This window comes from Argiope bruennichi, chromosome 9 (assembly GCF_947563725.1).
Source record: "Argiope bruennichi chromosome 9, qqArgBrue1.1, whole genome shotgun sequence".
Classification (NCBI taxonomy): Eukaryota; Metazoa; Arthropoda; class Arachnida; order Araneae; family Araneidae; genus Argiope; species Argiope bruennichi.
The window spans coordinates 65,454,896-65,470,900 of NC_079159.1; the positions used below are offsets into that span (position 1 = coordinate 65,454,896).

The 16,005-nt window shown below is 29.1% G+C and overlaps 1 protein-coding gene across 4 annotated transcripts in view; it reads left to right on the plus strand.

Annotated features, from left to right (window-relative positions):
- Positions 1 to 16,005, plus strand: part of LOC129983862 (myocardin-related transcription factor A-like) — a 341,368-nt gene that overhangs the window by 217,172 nt on the left and 108,191 nt on the right. For all 4 annotated transcript variants that reach the window (XM_056093527.1, XM_056093529.1, XM_056093528.1 and 1 more), the window contains one exon: positions 4,100 to 4,155. The gene's annotated coding sequence lies outside the window, so the exon portion shown is untranslated. The remainder of the gene's footprint in view (positions 1 to 4,099; positions 4,156 to 16,005) is intronic.

Sequence of the window (16,005 nt, forward strand, 5' to 3'; positions counted from 1 at the left end):
GAACATTTACGTGATTCAATTGTAAAAAAAGGGTTTGCGAGATTTCGGGAAAAAAACTTTCAGTCTTGACTCCACATCTTGGAACAATAAAAGGATTTGCAGGCGAAAAAATTTCAATTTTTTCTGGATGAAAATCCGTGTCACACTAAAGAACAGCTTGCGTAATAGTTGAGAGTTAGTCACTAAGCAATATCACTTCGATTACATGCAGTGGGAAAAAGTACAAAAGGAAGAGAAATGGTTCCTCATTCCTTGAAGAAAGAAAAACCTGAAGAGTTAACATCTGCATGAATTTATTTTCTAGATACAAAAAGAAGAATGCACAGAATTTTGCACAGAATCGTAATGGGGAAAAATATCAAGATTCATACCAAGAAAGTGTTACTATGTGTCAGGTGAAATTGGGAATTAATTGATCAAATTAAGTGAAGTTTTGGAGAAAGAAAAGTCCATTTGCGGACCAAGAAAGGTGGAAAGTTGTATTGTTGTACTGCAAAACTCTTCTACATACAACAAAATGAACCGAAGAACTCATCTTCTCTTAAGGCTGAGAAGTTGTTACGCATGTCGCACATTCTACAGTCATGATGTCATCCGATTACCTATTATTCAGATCAGTGTCGTCATATTTGAAAGACAAGCAGTTCACGAAAATGACTCGATGACTATTTTTCTTCGAAACCACTAAGTTTCTATCTCGAAGGTATGCATCATCAACTCAATAAACAGCAAAAGACCTTAGATAGTGATTGCGAATATTTCAATTATTAATTTTTGTAACAAATATATTTTCTATAAAGTTGAATTTGACTTTAGAAAAAGCCGAATTTCTTCTTGTACCCCTAATATATGATGAGAATAGCAATTGAAAGAGTCATCGTATGTATGTATAATTCGTGACCTATTATTTTTTCCCCTAAGTAATACAAATATTGCTTTTATTCTTCTTTGGCAGTGGAGGCCTTCAGTTTCGATCCGGGATTCATTCAAGGATATCGGCTGATATTCCGAAAGGTTATAATATGTAGCACATAAAGCACAAGATTGCTTATCACGGGCTTTATGATAGGCCCTTGATATATTATGCATTTACATGCATTAAGCAATAATTTTTAACAATGAAATTAGGGGTGAAAAATTGAATTTTACGCTATAAATTAAGAAATAACCGTTATTCTTTTTATCAAATTATTGAAAAACACAGAGCACAGTTTTCAGAATTTTGCATTTTTTTAAAAATAACGAAAGAAAAACATCGAATATATTGGTCAAGATAAGTAGAATTAGAAAGGAAAAGTTAAAAAAAAAAGAAAAGAAAGGAGATAATTCATTTCGGAACTAGTCAAAGCTGGGGAACACGTGAGGTCTGTACAAACTGCTTTTGTTACTCCTGAGTATCGAATCAGAAGTAACGCTCGGATGAGGAACTAAAATAGTCGCAAAACTGCGAGCTAATTAACCAAAAAGAAAATAATGCGCCCTGCCTTTTTTTTCCCCTCCCTTCCTTTTCTTCCCGTGCTTACGAAACCCGGAAGTTGGAAAAAGCTGAAATTTATAAGTCGAATGAAGACGAAGAAAGAAAATCCACGGAGAAAAACAAGAGATCTCGAGATATTCTCGAGTTATTCCCGAAATTGCTCTAATGAGAGAGGGGGAAGAAGTTACTCTGGCAGAGAGATAAGTGAAACTAACAAATGAAAAATCGCAGGGAAAAAAAAGGAATCGCTCTTTCTTTTTACACTTACGTCTCATTACCGGCTGCTAAATCCGTGGAGGTCTTGAGTTCCGATCCCGGAGACTCATTCAAGGATATCGGCTGATATTTCGAAAGGTTATAGTATTTAGCAAATGAAGCACATGATTTCCGAAAGGCTATAGTATGTAGTAAATGAAACACATGATTGCCGAAAGGCTATACTATGTTACAAATAAAGCACGATTTCCGAAAGGCTATACTATGCAGCAAATAAAGCACAATTTCCGAAAGGTTAAACTATATAGCAAATAAAGCACGATTTCCGAAAGGCCATACTATGTAGCAAAAAAACAACAACACATGATTGCTCATCACGGACTATATGATAAGCCCTTGATGATGATAAATTAAATAATGAATACTCAATAAATTTGATTGAATTATTTGCAGTTTCGATAATATTTATAATAATTTTTTTAATTATTGCTGCATTCTATATGATTATTATGTTTGCTATTTAGTCTTATTTATATATCTAGATTCAATAAACAGATGAAACTTTTCATTACATTTGTGCGCACTAAGTACCAATTTTTAAAAATGAAATTAAAAGTAAAGAACTGAATTCTTCTTTGCTAAATTAAGAAATATCCATTATTCTTTTTATAATGAATTCTGATTTATCATTAATAAATATTTTCAGCGATACATCTCGAAATCATTAAAATTCTTTGATGTTTTGGTTTACAATATATGAAAAGTTTCATCTGTTTATTGAATCTAGATATATAAATAAGACTAAATAGCAAACATAATAATCATATAGAATGCAGCAATAATTAAATAAATTATTATAAATATTATCGAAACTGCAAATAATTCAATCAAATTTATTGAGTATTCATTATTTAATTTTAAAACTTAATTATATTTGTAGAATTTGCTCGTTGGTGTTCTGAAAAGTCAAAAATTATAAAATATCTGAAAGTTAATAAACTCACGAGATTTCTCGTTGTCTTTACATCAAAAACGAAGAGTGTGATGAAGAACATTAGTAGTAAATTATGCTACTTCTTCAGAAATGGGAGCTAGTTTTTTTGAAAACGTATAAAGAACTTGCCTCGGAAATTTAAAAATGATGTTAGTTGCACTAATGCGAGATATTACAATGTTTGAACAACATATTAGGTACTGTGGTAGATTTTAACTCATTATTTCTATCAATAGTTAATTCCTACTATCAAAACACATGCAATTTATTATTTTTTACAATAATAGGAATGAATAGCATAGATTTTATTTCTATTTTAATTCTTAACAAATTGTAAACAACAAAGAATATAATTATTCTCTTTTGTTATTACACTATTTAACATTTTGTTATATTAACATTATAAAAACAACAATGATGAACCTACACACTGTTTATATGTTATGCAACAAAAAAATGCGTTTAATGCAATGCTTTTTGTTAAGAGAATAAATTCGATTACACCAATTCAGTCACAATAAAGTTTTAGACTTACAGTAATGTAATAATACTTATGTATTTTGTATTTTTAAACATGCTTTTGCGTTGGTTACTAATGATAAGAATGTTTCAAAAATATCGATGGTAAGTTTATCAAAATTAGGTTGTTTATTGAAATATTTTAAATATTTTATTTAATTCGATATTTTTTTTGGTAATTTCCCTAAGAAATTAAGACGTAAAATAGAAGATTTACTAGTTTCTAATAATTTTAGTATAATGCAGAAAAACCTGAATTAAATAAGATCTTATAATTAGAAATATCCATTTGACTGAACAAGCATCAAACCTCTATCTCTTTTTAAAAATTTATTTATGTCTATGCTATAATATTTTATTCCAACAGCTAGTTTATCTAAATGAAATGATCTTTGTGAAATTATTAAAGAAATGCTAACATTGTTCATCAGAATAAATACACAAGTAAATCTAAGAAAGAAAATTGTACTTTTTTGAAAAACCATCCTTTTGATAGACACAAAGCTCAATTTTGAGCCTTATATAAAAATTTCTAATAACTTGAGAAAAGTTTTTAAAAATGGTTAACTGAAATAGAACAAATTCACGTCGTAAAACATTATCTTAATTGCTTTAAGAGAACAGTGTTACGTGAAATTTTACTGCTACTGCATATTATTCAATTTTTTTATGCATAATTTTTATAATTTGCCATATGTTACGAAATTTTATCCTTTCCAGGGTATGCATTTTCGTCCTTCAACAATTTTATGAAATTAGCATAAGTATTTTAACAATACTAACATCCTTAATCTGTTTCATAAACATTTTTAAATAATGAAGTAATACTTTAAATTTATTGATTGTTAATACATTGAAAGTTGATTAAATCAAAATAATGTTCTTTTTTTCAGGTTTACATTTTGCTGATCGCCATAGAAGACATGGATTTCATTTTCCTACGTGCATTGTAAGTAAAATATTTTTACGTTATTTTTCTCAAAATAAAATTCAGTTATGATTTAAACATTTTAAATGCAGTTTGAAATATTCAAAGGACTATTTTCTATGATTTGAAGTTGTTTTTATATAATAAAACTATTTATACCATTAAAATTATTTTGAAAATTATTTAGTTGAAAGTTATCTTTTTCGAATTACAATCAAATTTTAGCTGGTACGATTGAATTCTACCTTACCTATGTATTTAGCTAAAATGCAAATCTGTACCTGAAAAAAGCAAATCTCCTAGTTACTGTATAATACAAAATTTATTTAAATTATCGTTTAAAATTTTTTTTGTTACATTTCTGCCCTGAAATTACATTTTGTTTCGATTCTAGTTATGTTGTAATAATAACATATATATCACAAAACATTTTTTTGACGATTTCTAATTATCAAACTGTCAAGAAAGTTTCAGTCTTGTTTGAGCAGCTAAATTGGCTTGTCGAATATGTCAAATGAATACTCAGTCTTTGATGGGCATATTAGCTTAAGAAAACAGCGTTAATTAAGCGAAAAAATGAGCGCACAAAATTTTTTATTATTCTGCTTATCTTTTTCTTTTCTCGAATGAAGCCAAGACAGCGTTCTCCGAAAATTTCTCTTTAAGCTATTTTCTTAAGCGTTGAAGTAGTTTCCCTCTTGAGTCTCGAAAACTAAAACACACTGAAGTATTCTGGTTGTGCATTGAGTATAAAGTTATACTGCTGTCTGTCTTCAATTATCTATATAATTACAATTGCAACCCAAAGCCTTTCAACTCTGAGTTTTGTATTAGATACAAAAGCTTTTTGTTCATAAATAATCCGAGTTTGAAGTTTTTTCAGCAATTACTCAATAATCATAAATTGAAAATACCATGCTGTGCAAGAATAAAGAAAAGAACCTGGATGCTGAAGCAGCTTATAAAAGCTGGCCTATCCAAAAGAAGTTTACATTTCTGATGCTGGATTTTCTGTTCCGCTTACATGGCATACCAGTTTCCGGTTATAAATCATCACCATTTTGGGAGTGGATCTTAGCTTTTCTTCGATTATCTGCGCTATTTTTTGTGAATTTTTACGTCGGTTATCGGATGTATAAACTCATTAGCCAAAACAATGTTACTTATGATATTTTTCCTTTAATAAATGCAGCTGTCAGTGCCTGCATTGTTGATTCTGTAGCTATCCACTGTCGTAAGTTTAAAAAGTTTTCTACTCGTCTTTGCACTTGGCTATACAAATACGATATATACTTACCATCTTCAGCCATTTTCCGTATCTTAATTTTTTATTTATTCTTTCTCGCCTATGTTCTAATATGTGCAATAGTGTTTCCTATACATGCGAATCATTGGTTTGATGCTGGTCGAAGAAATAATACGCCGCCCGATTTCCTGCATCAAAAATCAATCCAACCTTGTGCCCATATCACCATATTCGTTATGTGTTCTGGAAGTGCTGTATCCCATTTGATGCTGTACTGCTTCGTGTGCACGATTCTTCAGCAAATTGTCACATCTTTACTCGAAGATATGAAAGATCAGTCTAACCTTGATTCTTTAGAAGTGCTTCAGTCTAGATTTATTGAAGTTGCTGGTATTGTAAAAACTACTGACAGCGTCTTTTCCTTGGTTGGTCTTGTTGGCTTGGGTTGCGTTTTCTCCAGAGCCTGCGCCTGCATCCATTTTTATCTCAATATGAGATCACCATTCGAAGATTCTTGGCTCTTCATCATTGTGCAGATTGCTTTTGACTTCTGTGCCTTGATTGCTGTAACTTGCTTTGCTGCCTCTATTATGGAAGAAGGCAAGAAAATACCCCCGACAATCTTACAGTCTAGCCTAAATGTATCTGTGCGCAATATTGATTTCCACGTTCAGTGTTTGAAATTTGGGAAAGTGGCAATGTCGTCAGAAATTCAACTCAGTGCTTGGAAGCTGTTTCCAGCCAGCAGAAAAATTCTCCCAACTGTGATTGGTATGACTCTCAGCTATGTTGCAGTTATTATACAAATGCACCATGCCGTTTCATTTGAACTAATCAATTTTGAGCGATCATTAAACGTGGCTAATCAGAATTCGACAGCTGAAACATAAATTGTCAGCTTAATTCCCAGTATTATTGTTTGCTTCATTAGTATTCTGTATACATAGAAAGTATTTATTATGTTACAATTGTTTTTAATTTACATGAATTTTTACAGTGACGATTAGTTAACTTAGTGTCTCACTCTTTATTTAATGTAATATATCGTTTCGATAAACCTTTATATTCGATACGATTATCTGATGTTTATAACCATTATTCTATTCCCAACGTAACTTCAGTGTTTGTCTCCTAAACAGACATTTGATATTAATAATTGTTCAATATTGATCTGTATGTATTTCTAAAAGTGTAAAGTTAGTGAGGCTTTTTATAAATTAATTGAGCAATTTTATTCAATGTAAATTTATAAGTAGATATCAATAAATGCAAAATGTTACATAAACATTTTTTAACTATTTTTTATCAAAAATTATAATTAAGTAAAATAAGTTAACAATTATAATTATATTAACAAATGAAAAAAATATGGGAAATGATTAAATTAATGCTATGTCTATGTCATATGTAGCTAATTAGCTGAGTTGTAGACTGTTTTGGGAACTACTCGACTGTATAAAAAAATCGCCATTAGTTTTTTTTTCCTTTAATTATACAGAAACTATCCCTACTTCTGTAGATCAGAGGGGACAAAAAGATTGTTTGCAAAAAATTTCAATTTTATACTTTATATATTATTTGATTTTTAATGGCATCTTAAGTAAAAAAAAATTTTAAACACACAAAAAAAATTTACAACACAATGTGAAAATAAAAAAAAAAAATATTTTGCCGTCTAACGTAAGTATATATATTAGGGTGGAACAAAAATTGTTTTAATTTTTTTTTAAGATTTTAGTTTGGTAATAGTGCGAAAAAGTTGCCTTTTAGGTTCAAAATAATTTTTTAAAATTTGGTTGCAATATTACATTATCTTAAGGGGCCGCGAAAAGCTAGAAATTTGTAAAATAATTGAAAAAAATGGAAATTTTTAAAATGGGCCTTTAAATTTTTTTTTTAGATTTCAGTTTGGTAATAGAGCGGAATATGTGTCTTTTAGGTTCAATAAGCTAAAAAATAATTTTTTTAAATGGAAAAAAAATGAAAAAATTTTAAAAATTGCCTTTAAAATTTTTTTATAGATTTTAGTTTAGTAATGGTGAAGAAAAGTTAGCTTTTAGGTTCAGAAAGATTTTTTTAAAAATTTGTTGCAATGCAACAATATTTCGAGGTACCACAAAGCTACTGATTTGAAACCAAAAGCTACTGATCTGTACTTGTCCTGCCAGTGCATAGTAAAACTGTTTTTATACTTTTATTCATATGACAACGCCTATTTAAAGCTTTTTATTTCATAATCGAGGCACGCAAAGATCCTTAAAAAGTTGCAAAAAGTGTGTTTTCATGAAACTTTAACGTCCTTGCGGCACCTTAATAGGCATTCTAATAATTTTTATAATTGTTATTTATCTTATGTATACCAAAAGGCAACTTTTGCGCGCTATTACAAATTACAAATTAAAAGTTGATTATTTCGTAAAAAAACTAAAATGTAGCAAAAATTTCAATTTTATGAAACTTTTTAACTTCCTTGCGGCACCTCAAGACCTACTCCAATATTTTTCATATTTATAATTTATTTTATCTATACCAAAAGACAACTTTTCCGAGCTATTACAAATTAAAAGTCAAAATCTGATTTTTTTTTTTGTTTTTTTCTAATGTATATAAATGCTGTAAATAAAAGAATAAAAATATTGTTGCAAAATAAAATTATAAAATATTGCCGAGAATTGAATAAAACTAGATAAACAATTGTATGAAAATTGTGTTTGTATCGTTGAAAAGCTATTTTTTTTTTTCAATTTTAAAAAGTCGTAAATATTGTTTTTTGAGAATATGTTTCGAATGTTTTGAGAAAAATCTTCAAATTTTCGATTTACCTTTAATAAGGGATCTAATTACTTTTGAAGAACCTATTTTTCAGTGCGTACCTTCTATCTAAAATATAATTACCTGCTAAAATTTGATCCAATCGTCTGCTTTCTAGAACGTTTCGAACAATTTTTTTTATCACGCACGTTGCAACATGAAGATATTATCCACTCTGTAACTATTATTACTTTAATTTGAATAGTTTGAAATGAAAAGGGACTGAACTTCAGTTAATCTAATAGCTTCTTTGCTGGATCGAAACATATTCATAAATACATAGATGAATAGTGAATGCAATTGCAGCATCGACGAAATTTTGTGCAATACCACATATTTTTGAAATATTTCAAAGGAATATTGTTTGTTGATACAATAGATTACTCAATTCATTGTAATAAGAAAGCAAAATTTCTAATTAAAACAGCGATTGTATAATTTCGTATATCAATATAAGTATATTACAAATTTAAAGGCAAAGTTTAAAAGTGCTCAAACATAATAATTTTTATCTTTGGTTTCTTTTAAAGTTGAATCTTTATTACAATCACACACAAAAAGAAATTTCTAAATTTTATTCAATGCATGCTTTTAAAAACCTACTTCATATAAAAAAATAAATCTTTATATTTTGATTTTCAACAACCAAAGAAATATCCGTAATAAAAGCGATTTTAATTTCATCGTAACATTAAAAAAGTATTCGAAATATTATACTTAAAAATATTTTATTTTATGAATGTACTCAAATTAGAGGAATGCTGTACAGCGTCTACTTTGATGTCATAGAAATTATAATTTTTAAATGAAGTGAAAATCACTTTTGAGCCAAAATATTTTCTGAAGCTTTATTTGTTAGTTCCTATTTTAATATTCTAACCTATAGAGTGCAAATGAGATATAAGTACAGACTGATATGCATTTGAATTTATTGTTAGTTAAGATATATAACATTTAAAATTTCATTTAGTTATTATTTTTTTTTCTGTAAAAAATATAATTATTCTAGACTGCTTAGTCAAATTATTTTCAATCAAGTTATGTTTCAGTCAAATGCTTCAACCTCTTCAGAAAATGCGTATCTAAATTGTCATAATCATATAGATATAATAATTCATTATAAATATAATTAAACAATTATTATATAATATAATAATTGTCATTGAATAAATTTGTCATAACGCAAAATGTTGTACTTTTCCAGACGAGAATACTCTTCAAAAACAGTTAACTGATTAATAACGAATTTTAGGAAATTTGTGAATATATCAAACGCAAAAAAGTGGAAAACAACATAATATTTAAAATGAAAATCCGTCCATAATTCTCTTTCATGGTTAATATGAATTAGTATTTAGTAACAAATGCAATCGCTGCTGCTCAATCTTTATGGATTCGGTATTGGTCGTCCGTTAAGTGGAACTTCAGTGTGGTGGTAGAGGTCAAGGAAGTCTTTGAAAATAGAAGACGAATTGATAGACTGTGATAATACGTACCTATTTTACGAGAGGGAGAATTATAAAATTGGATAACTCTTCTTAAATGCTTAGATCATTGTACTTAAGAGGCACCCTTGTTGAACTTTGGATGTCTTTTCATGTCAATGAAAACCTGCTTGGTCGAAGAAAACATGCAATGAATGCCATTGGACTTTTGAGGAACAAGAACATGCAATTTCCCCCTCCCCTTTACGCACAATTCTGGTTTAGACACACACAGAGTAAAAAGTTTCCTTGAAGAATTTAGGTTCGCTATCTCTTATATGCTGATTAATGAGCCTCTAGCGAATGAAATTTATTGTTATTGCAGGTTTCAATGCAAGTAAATGAATGGGTTAGTCACCAATCTGAAGCATCCGCTGGTGGCGTTGCTACCTTCGAGGGATACTTTTCTTTGACGCATTGGAATCTTCGGTTCGAATCTTCGTGATCGAACGTTGAATTTTATTAAGATGATCGGTATTCGTGTCTTTTTGGAAAATTGCCGGTTTGGGTGATGTTCTTTGCCACGCAATTTATAAAAACGGTGCTGTGTTTTATGATTGGGTGAATGAGTCTGTAATTCTTCATTTTTCAGATACATTCTAAGATTAAAATATCTTCTGCATCGGGAAATTTGACGAAACTGTTATTTTTCTTTAGGAAGTATTCGGTCAATTTCGTGACCTTTGTTTGCGAGTAAAATGCATAAATCTGGTATGTTTTCCGCAACGATATATTAAAGGTATTGTTTTTCATCTGGATGCGATACATATCAAGAAATGTGTTACCTACTTTTTTCAGATCAAATTAATAATTTTTTTATGAACACTCATTTTACAAAACAATATGATTAAAACACTAAATTTTAAATATTATTTTACTGCTTTATTCTAAACTTTAAAAATAAAGTATTTCAAGAATTTAAAAAAAATTTATAGAATGATATGCATTTAGCTATAGAAAAATATATGAAGAATAGTCCTTGTGAAGATGAAAATTGTAATTCATCTAATGTTTCATTTTCAGTGAAAAGGAGAAAAAATCTGTAAATTTAAAATCTCTTTAAATATATATATATATATCATTATCTGTTTAATTTCCACTATTTCAGAGGACCTTCTCCTTATGAAATAAAACCGAAAAACATTAAAGTTTAAAATGTTATCATAGATATTTAACTTATTTTTATCATCATCTTTATCATCTCACTATGAGAATGATTCTCCTGACTATCCGGGAAGTCTTTTTTCTAAAGAAATAAAAAAAAAATATTATATACCTCAAAAAATATTTTATTCTATCTGTAAGGGTTTTTTTTTGTATTCATATTATTTTAAAATATATTTCTTAAAAAGTATTTAAAAGCGTATTGTAAATTTTTAAAAAAATATATATAAATTATTACATTTAATAATAATGTTGAAACAACGGTGGTATATTCATATTCAGTTTTTAAAAACTTATTCTACCTGAAAAATGCGTTCAGGATTTATATTATGAATGAATAACTTGATTTACATATTGATTGGAAACATACATATTGATTCGAAATATAGTATGGGAATGTTAAACTTCTACCTGGCATATGAGGTTAAGATTGATGGATTATTTATTTATTTATCTAAAAATATTATTTTAGAGATTTGAATATATATATATATATATATATATATATATATATATATATATATATATATATATTTAATCAATTGGAATGAATGAGTTGAACGTTAAGTACTCCCATTAAACGAACATTGAAACTAATATTCGCATTACTTACAGACATTGCACAAACAAGAACGTTTCTTACAAGCATTAAGAACTAAATGTTAAGAAATGAACTTGGAAGAAAGTATAAAACTTGTAAGAAATATAGAACGAGTTCGAACAAAAGTATAAGATATATAGAACTTGTAGGAAAGTATAAGAACTTGTAAGATCATACTTTGTTCCAGCTTAATCTAAATGAGCTTCTAAATAAGGAACAACATTACTTACAAGCATTACACGATTACAGTTCGCATTACACGAACATTGACCTCAACATGAATGATTGCACACCACAAAAAGAAATTATATACTATAGTGAGTGTGTTGCGATTTTCTACTGAACAGCGCGGTTTTTAAATACAATATTTTTAATCTGCCCAAACACAGCTACACTACAAAATTTACAAAAAAAAAAAAAAAAAAAAAAAAAAAGACAAGTAAATTTAAGTAAACATTATGGTGGAGGGATTCCACCGTTTCCAACCGAAAGCATTCGGTGTTAGCTTAAGGGTTGAGCATAGAAAAAAACCCGACCTCAGGATGCAGGTCTCCCGTTGAACTGCTTGTCTGTAAACGCCACGAGGGGGCGTTCTCTGCTCAAGGGGGAAAAAGAGGTGCTACAATACTAGGATTGTTAATTTGTATTTTTTAAACTATATTAAAAATAAGACTCAAAACGTATTGTAAATAAATAATTAAAATATATAAATTATTAAATTTCATAATAATTTTGAGATAACGATAATATATACATATTTAGTTTTTAAAAACTTACTGTGATTGAAAAATATGTTCAGAAATTAGAAAAAAAATCAGAATTATATTACTCAGAATAACTTGTTACATGTTGATTCCAAATATAATATGGGAATGTTAATGTTCTACCTAGCATATGAGATTAAGATTGATGGATAATTGATTTATTTATCAAAAAGTTTTATATTTAAGAGATTTGAAAAAAAATTACAAAGAGCTATTTAAATAAAGGGAATACATATGCAATGCAATGCAATGTTTAATTGAGAACGAAAAGGTTATTTACAAATCTTAATTATTTGATAATCTTCCATAAGATTGTATTCAATCTTTCTGAGCTGAAACTACATACCTGTGCCTCTCAAGAATTATGTATAATTTCATTTAATCGGCTTGTACCGAAGTCAATCTTCAATCCCTAGTGAAGTTATTAGCGCTTTGAGAAATTATTATATAATTATGTTAATATTCGAATTTGCTGCTAGGTGTGTATCTAATCATTGAGGATGCTCAATGATTACTGCAGGCCGCTCTACACTTATCAATTTATTTGGAGCAATAAAGGAAGCTTAATTATTTTGGAACTCTCAAGTCATCCCCAGCGTAAACAGAGTTATTTTTCATTTCTTCTCCGCAATTTTACGCTTAATACCTAGTCACGGAGTTGTTCGAATTTAAATCTAATTCCTTAATTTGTATGTTATAATGGCAAATTATATTCTCTGTTGCTCATACGAAGTATTTTTTATTAAAATAGACGGGGCGTGGTTCTTTGCTATTATTTACTCTTTTTGTGTGGCGGAGTAATAATTAATGAAGAATATGCCATGAACATCAGCTTAAGAATCTTACTGTTTTAGAAACAACAAATTGTTTGGGAAGTTAATTAACTGAAAGCGAGAGCACTTTTAACAAAATTTATGATTACAATCCCAAACAGTGAGAGTCGTAGTATTTCATTATAGAATTAACATATAGAAGAATATAAATTAAGTAAAAGAAAGGTGTTGCAGCTTATGACAAAGACAACTTTGAATATTTTTATTAATGGTTTCTCATAAAAAAAATTAAGAAAAATTAATAAAACAATCCAAGCAACTGCTATAACCTAGTGCAAAGCATAATTTAGTAGAACCTACTATAAAGCATACTATAGTTCTCATTAAATAGGTTCACAGCAGAGTGGAAGAACCCGCTATTAATGGACCGTTTCCATGTTGGTGATACCGGGTTGAGGGATTAATAGGAAAGTCTAGAGGGCGTCTAGAGGTTCGATAATGGCATACCTATCTATTAAAATTAATCCTATAGCATGTCTGAATTAGATATTTAAGTATCAACTGCAAGCACATGAATATACCTTGTTGGGTTTTAAATCCTTTCACAATTAAAGATACAGTAGAATCATCAAATTAAGAAAAGGAATTCGTAAAACTTAAAACTAACAAATAATTAATAAATTCAGAAATGGGTAACAAAATTTCTGGCATGAAAAATCAACACCTGTTCTCTAATCTGAGAACAGGTAAATAGTAGTGAGGTAATGAGAATAATGAAGTTCATTGCTTTCCCTTCGTCACATTTGACTAAGTAAATTCAAGAGATTATTTAATGTCGTAAAAAAAGAACAGATCTTACATCAATGAACATTTAAATTTTCGATTGATTCTAATGAAATTATAATCCGACATTTACAAATTGTTAAAAACTTATAACCATAGCATTATTTTTTATTTCTTATTGATTTTGTGTTTATTTTTAATAAACATTTTTCTTACTACATATGATGGTTGCTTTTGATTCTATGATTTTTAATAGGTGAATAGATAGATAAAATACTTATCGACGATATGCAGTGATATTTTAATATTTGGTATAACTTATGATTGGAAAAAAAAGGAGCACTGGATTTTTTCTAAATTTATTTTTTGTAAGTGAGATGGTGTTTGAATAAAAGTTACAGCCTCTTCTTTATTATGATAAAAATAAATGAAATGATCAATTTTACTTTAAAAAGTACACTACTATTTTATTTGACTACATATTCTTAATAAAAAATATTTGGAAATTGAAAGCATAATTTTATAATACTTTTAGCGAACTATTTCAATATCAGTATTCTGCAGATTAGACTAAAACGGCGGATTCAGTCAATTCAAAAATTTAACTGAGAGGAATGTAAAGGCTATAATACCTGATATGATTCAATAAGACTAAATTTATTTTGCTTAATAACATTACTTTCCAATCTAGTAATGGTGAATGACTGTAAAGAAAATTTAAATACCAGAGTTACAATAAATTTAGTAAAAAAAAAAACGATATTTTTTTTAAACTTTATTTGAAGCCAGTTATGCTCGGCACATTTTAAAAAAGGAATAAAAATGTTCTTGCCCGTTTTATTTTATTTTAGTCTTACAGAGCTGTCATATTTTCTCGTCGGCTATAAAAAAAAATAAAGGAGCCAAAAAGAAAAACGCGAAACGAAAACCGACAACCACTAATGGGCAATTATAATTTCATCTTCGGCTGAAGCCTAAAAGTAGCAACAGACCCTTTCTTCCTACAGCAAGCTGCTGCACCCCTACATTCTTTCTTCGCATCATTTTTCATCGGAACAAACCCTTTGCAAAAACAACACCACTACTCAAATTCATAAATCCGAAAGAGAAAGAGGTATGATAAACTTTCGTGAAAAATGGATTTTCGGAGTGCAGCAGATCTTTCTACTCTCCCGAAATTTCCTACTTTCTAAAAATAAAAAAAGAAATAATAACAATTCCAATGAAGAGGAACGCGTCGTTAGTTATCGTTTGTCGCGGCCTCATTGGGGGCGTTGAAGAAAAAGTAATTCCATCTTCCTAACGAGATTTCTTCCAGAATTGCCCCACAACACACCCACCTTCCTTAACTGCTGAGCAGCCGATTTGCACCTTTCTTCCCTTCCGGAATTTTCTAGTTGTATCTTTCTGTAAATGTCGTTGACCCCCCACCCCACCTCTCAGTAGGAATGTTTCCAGTCGGAAGTCTCATCAAGTCACTACTTTATCTCATCAGCTATTTGTCCTGGGCTGAAAGATGGCTTTGCGCATAAATTGGGACATCCGAAATGACACTATTCCGTCTTCCAGATACTAGGAAGTGGAAGATTCTGAGAAGAAATAAATTATGGAAAGAAACGTCTCATGGAAAGACCCTTAATCGTTTCTGCTTCGTTTTTATCTGAGTTACATAGGTACTTGATGTTCGGAATCATACATCATTGTTACATGTGCTACAAAAATACTGGATAGATACGTCCCTTCTCGTATTTCTTAAAACTTGTTTACCTCAGATATACGCTTTACAAAATCTTCTTATGGTTTCAGTTAGAAGATTTATGGATTAAATAAAACGTATCACAATAACAGGTCATTGTAAGGCATGTGCCATCTACGCATGCTTGTCTTAAAAATGTTGAATCTAGAATAAATAGTTTTGTGATTTTGATGTGTTTTGTAATAAGTCGTTCGTCTTTATATTAGTCAAATTTTGAAAAGTTAATTCTGATTTTCTAATGAAATAAGCGAAAATTTTAATTTGTTATCTTTTTGTAGTCTAGAGTGTTGCGTAAATATGAAATGATAGAATCAAATAACTTTGAGTATTTAGTTATAATTGTGCAATTGTAGATTTAAACATTTTTGCAGTGCGCATTATGTTGCCCCTCTTTTTATAAATTCACCAATTCAGTTTCATATTTCAACATATTTTCAACCTAATGAATTAATGATTTTAGTTTTTTTTTATTTCAATAAATTATAAAAT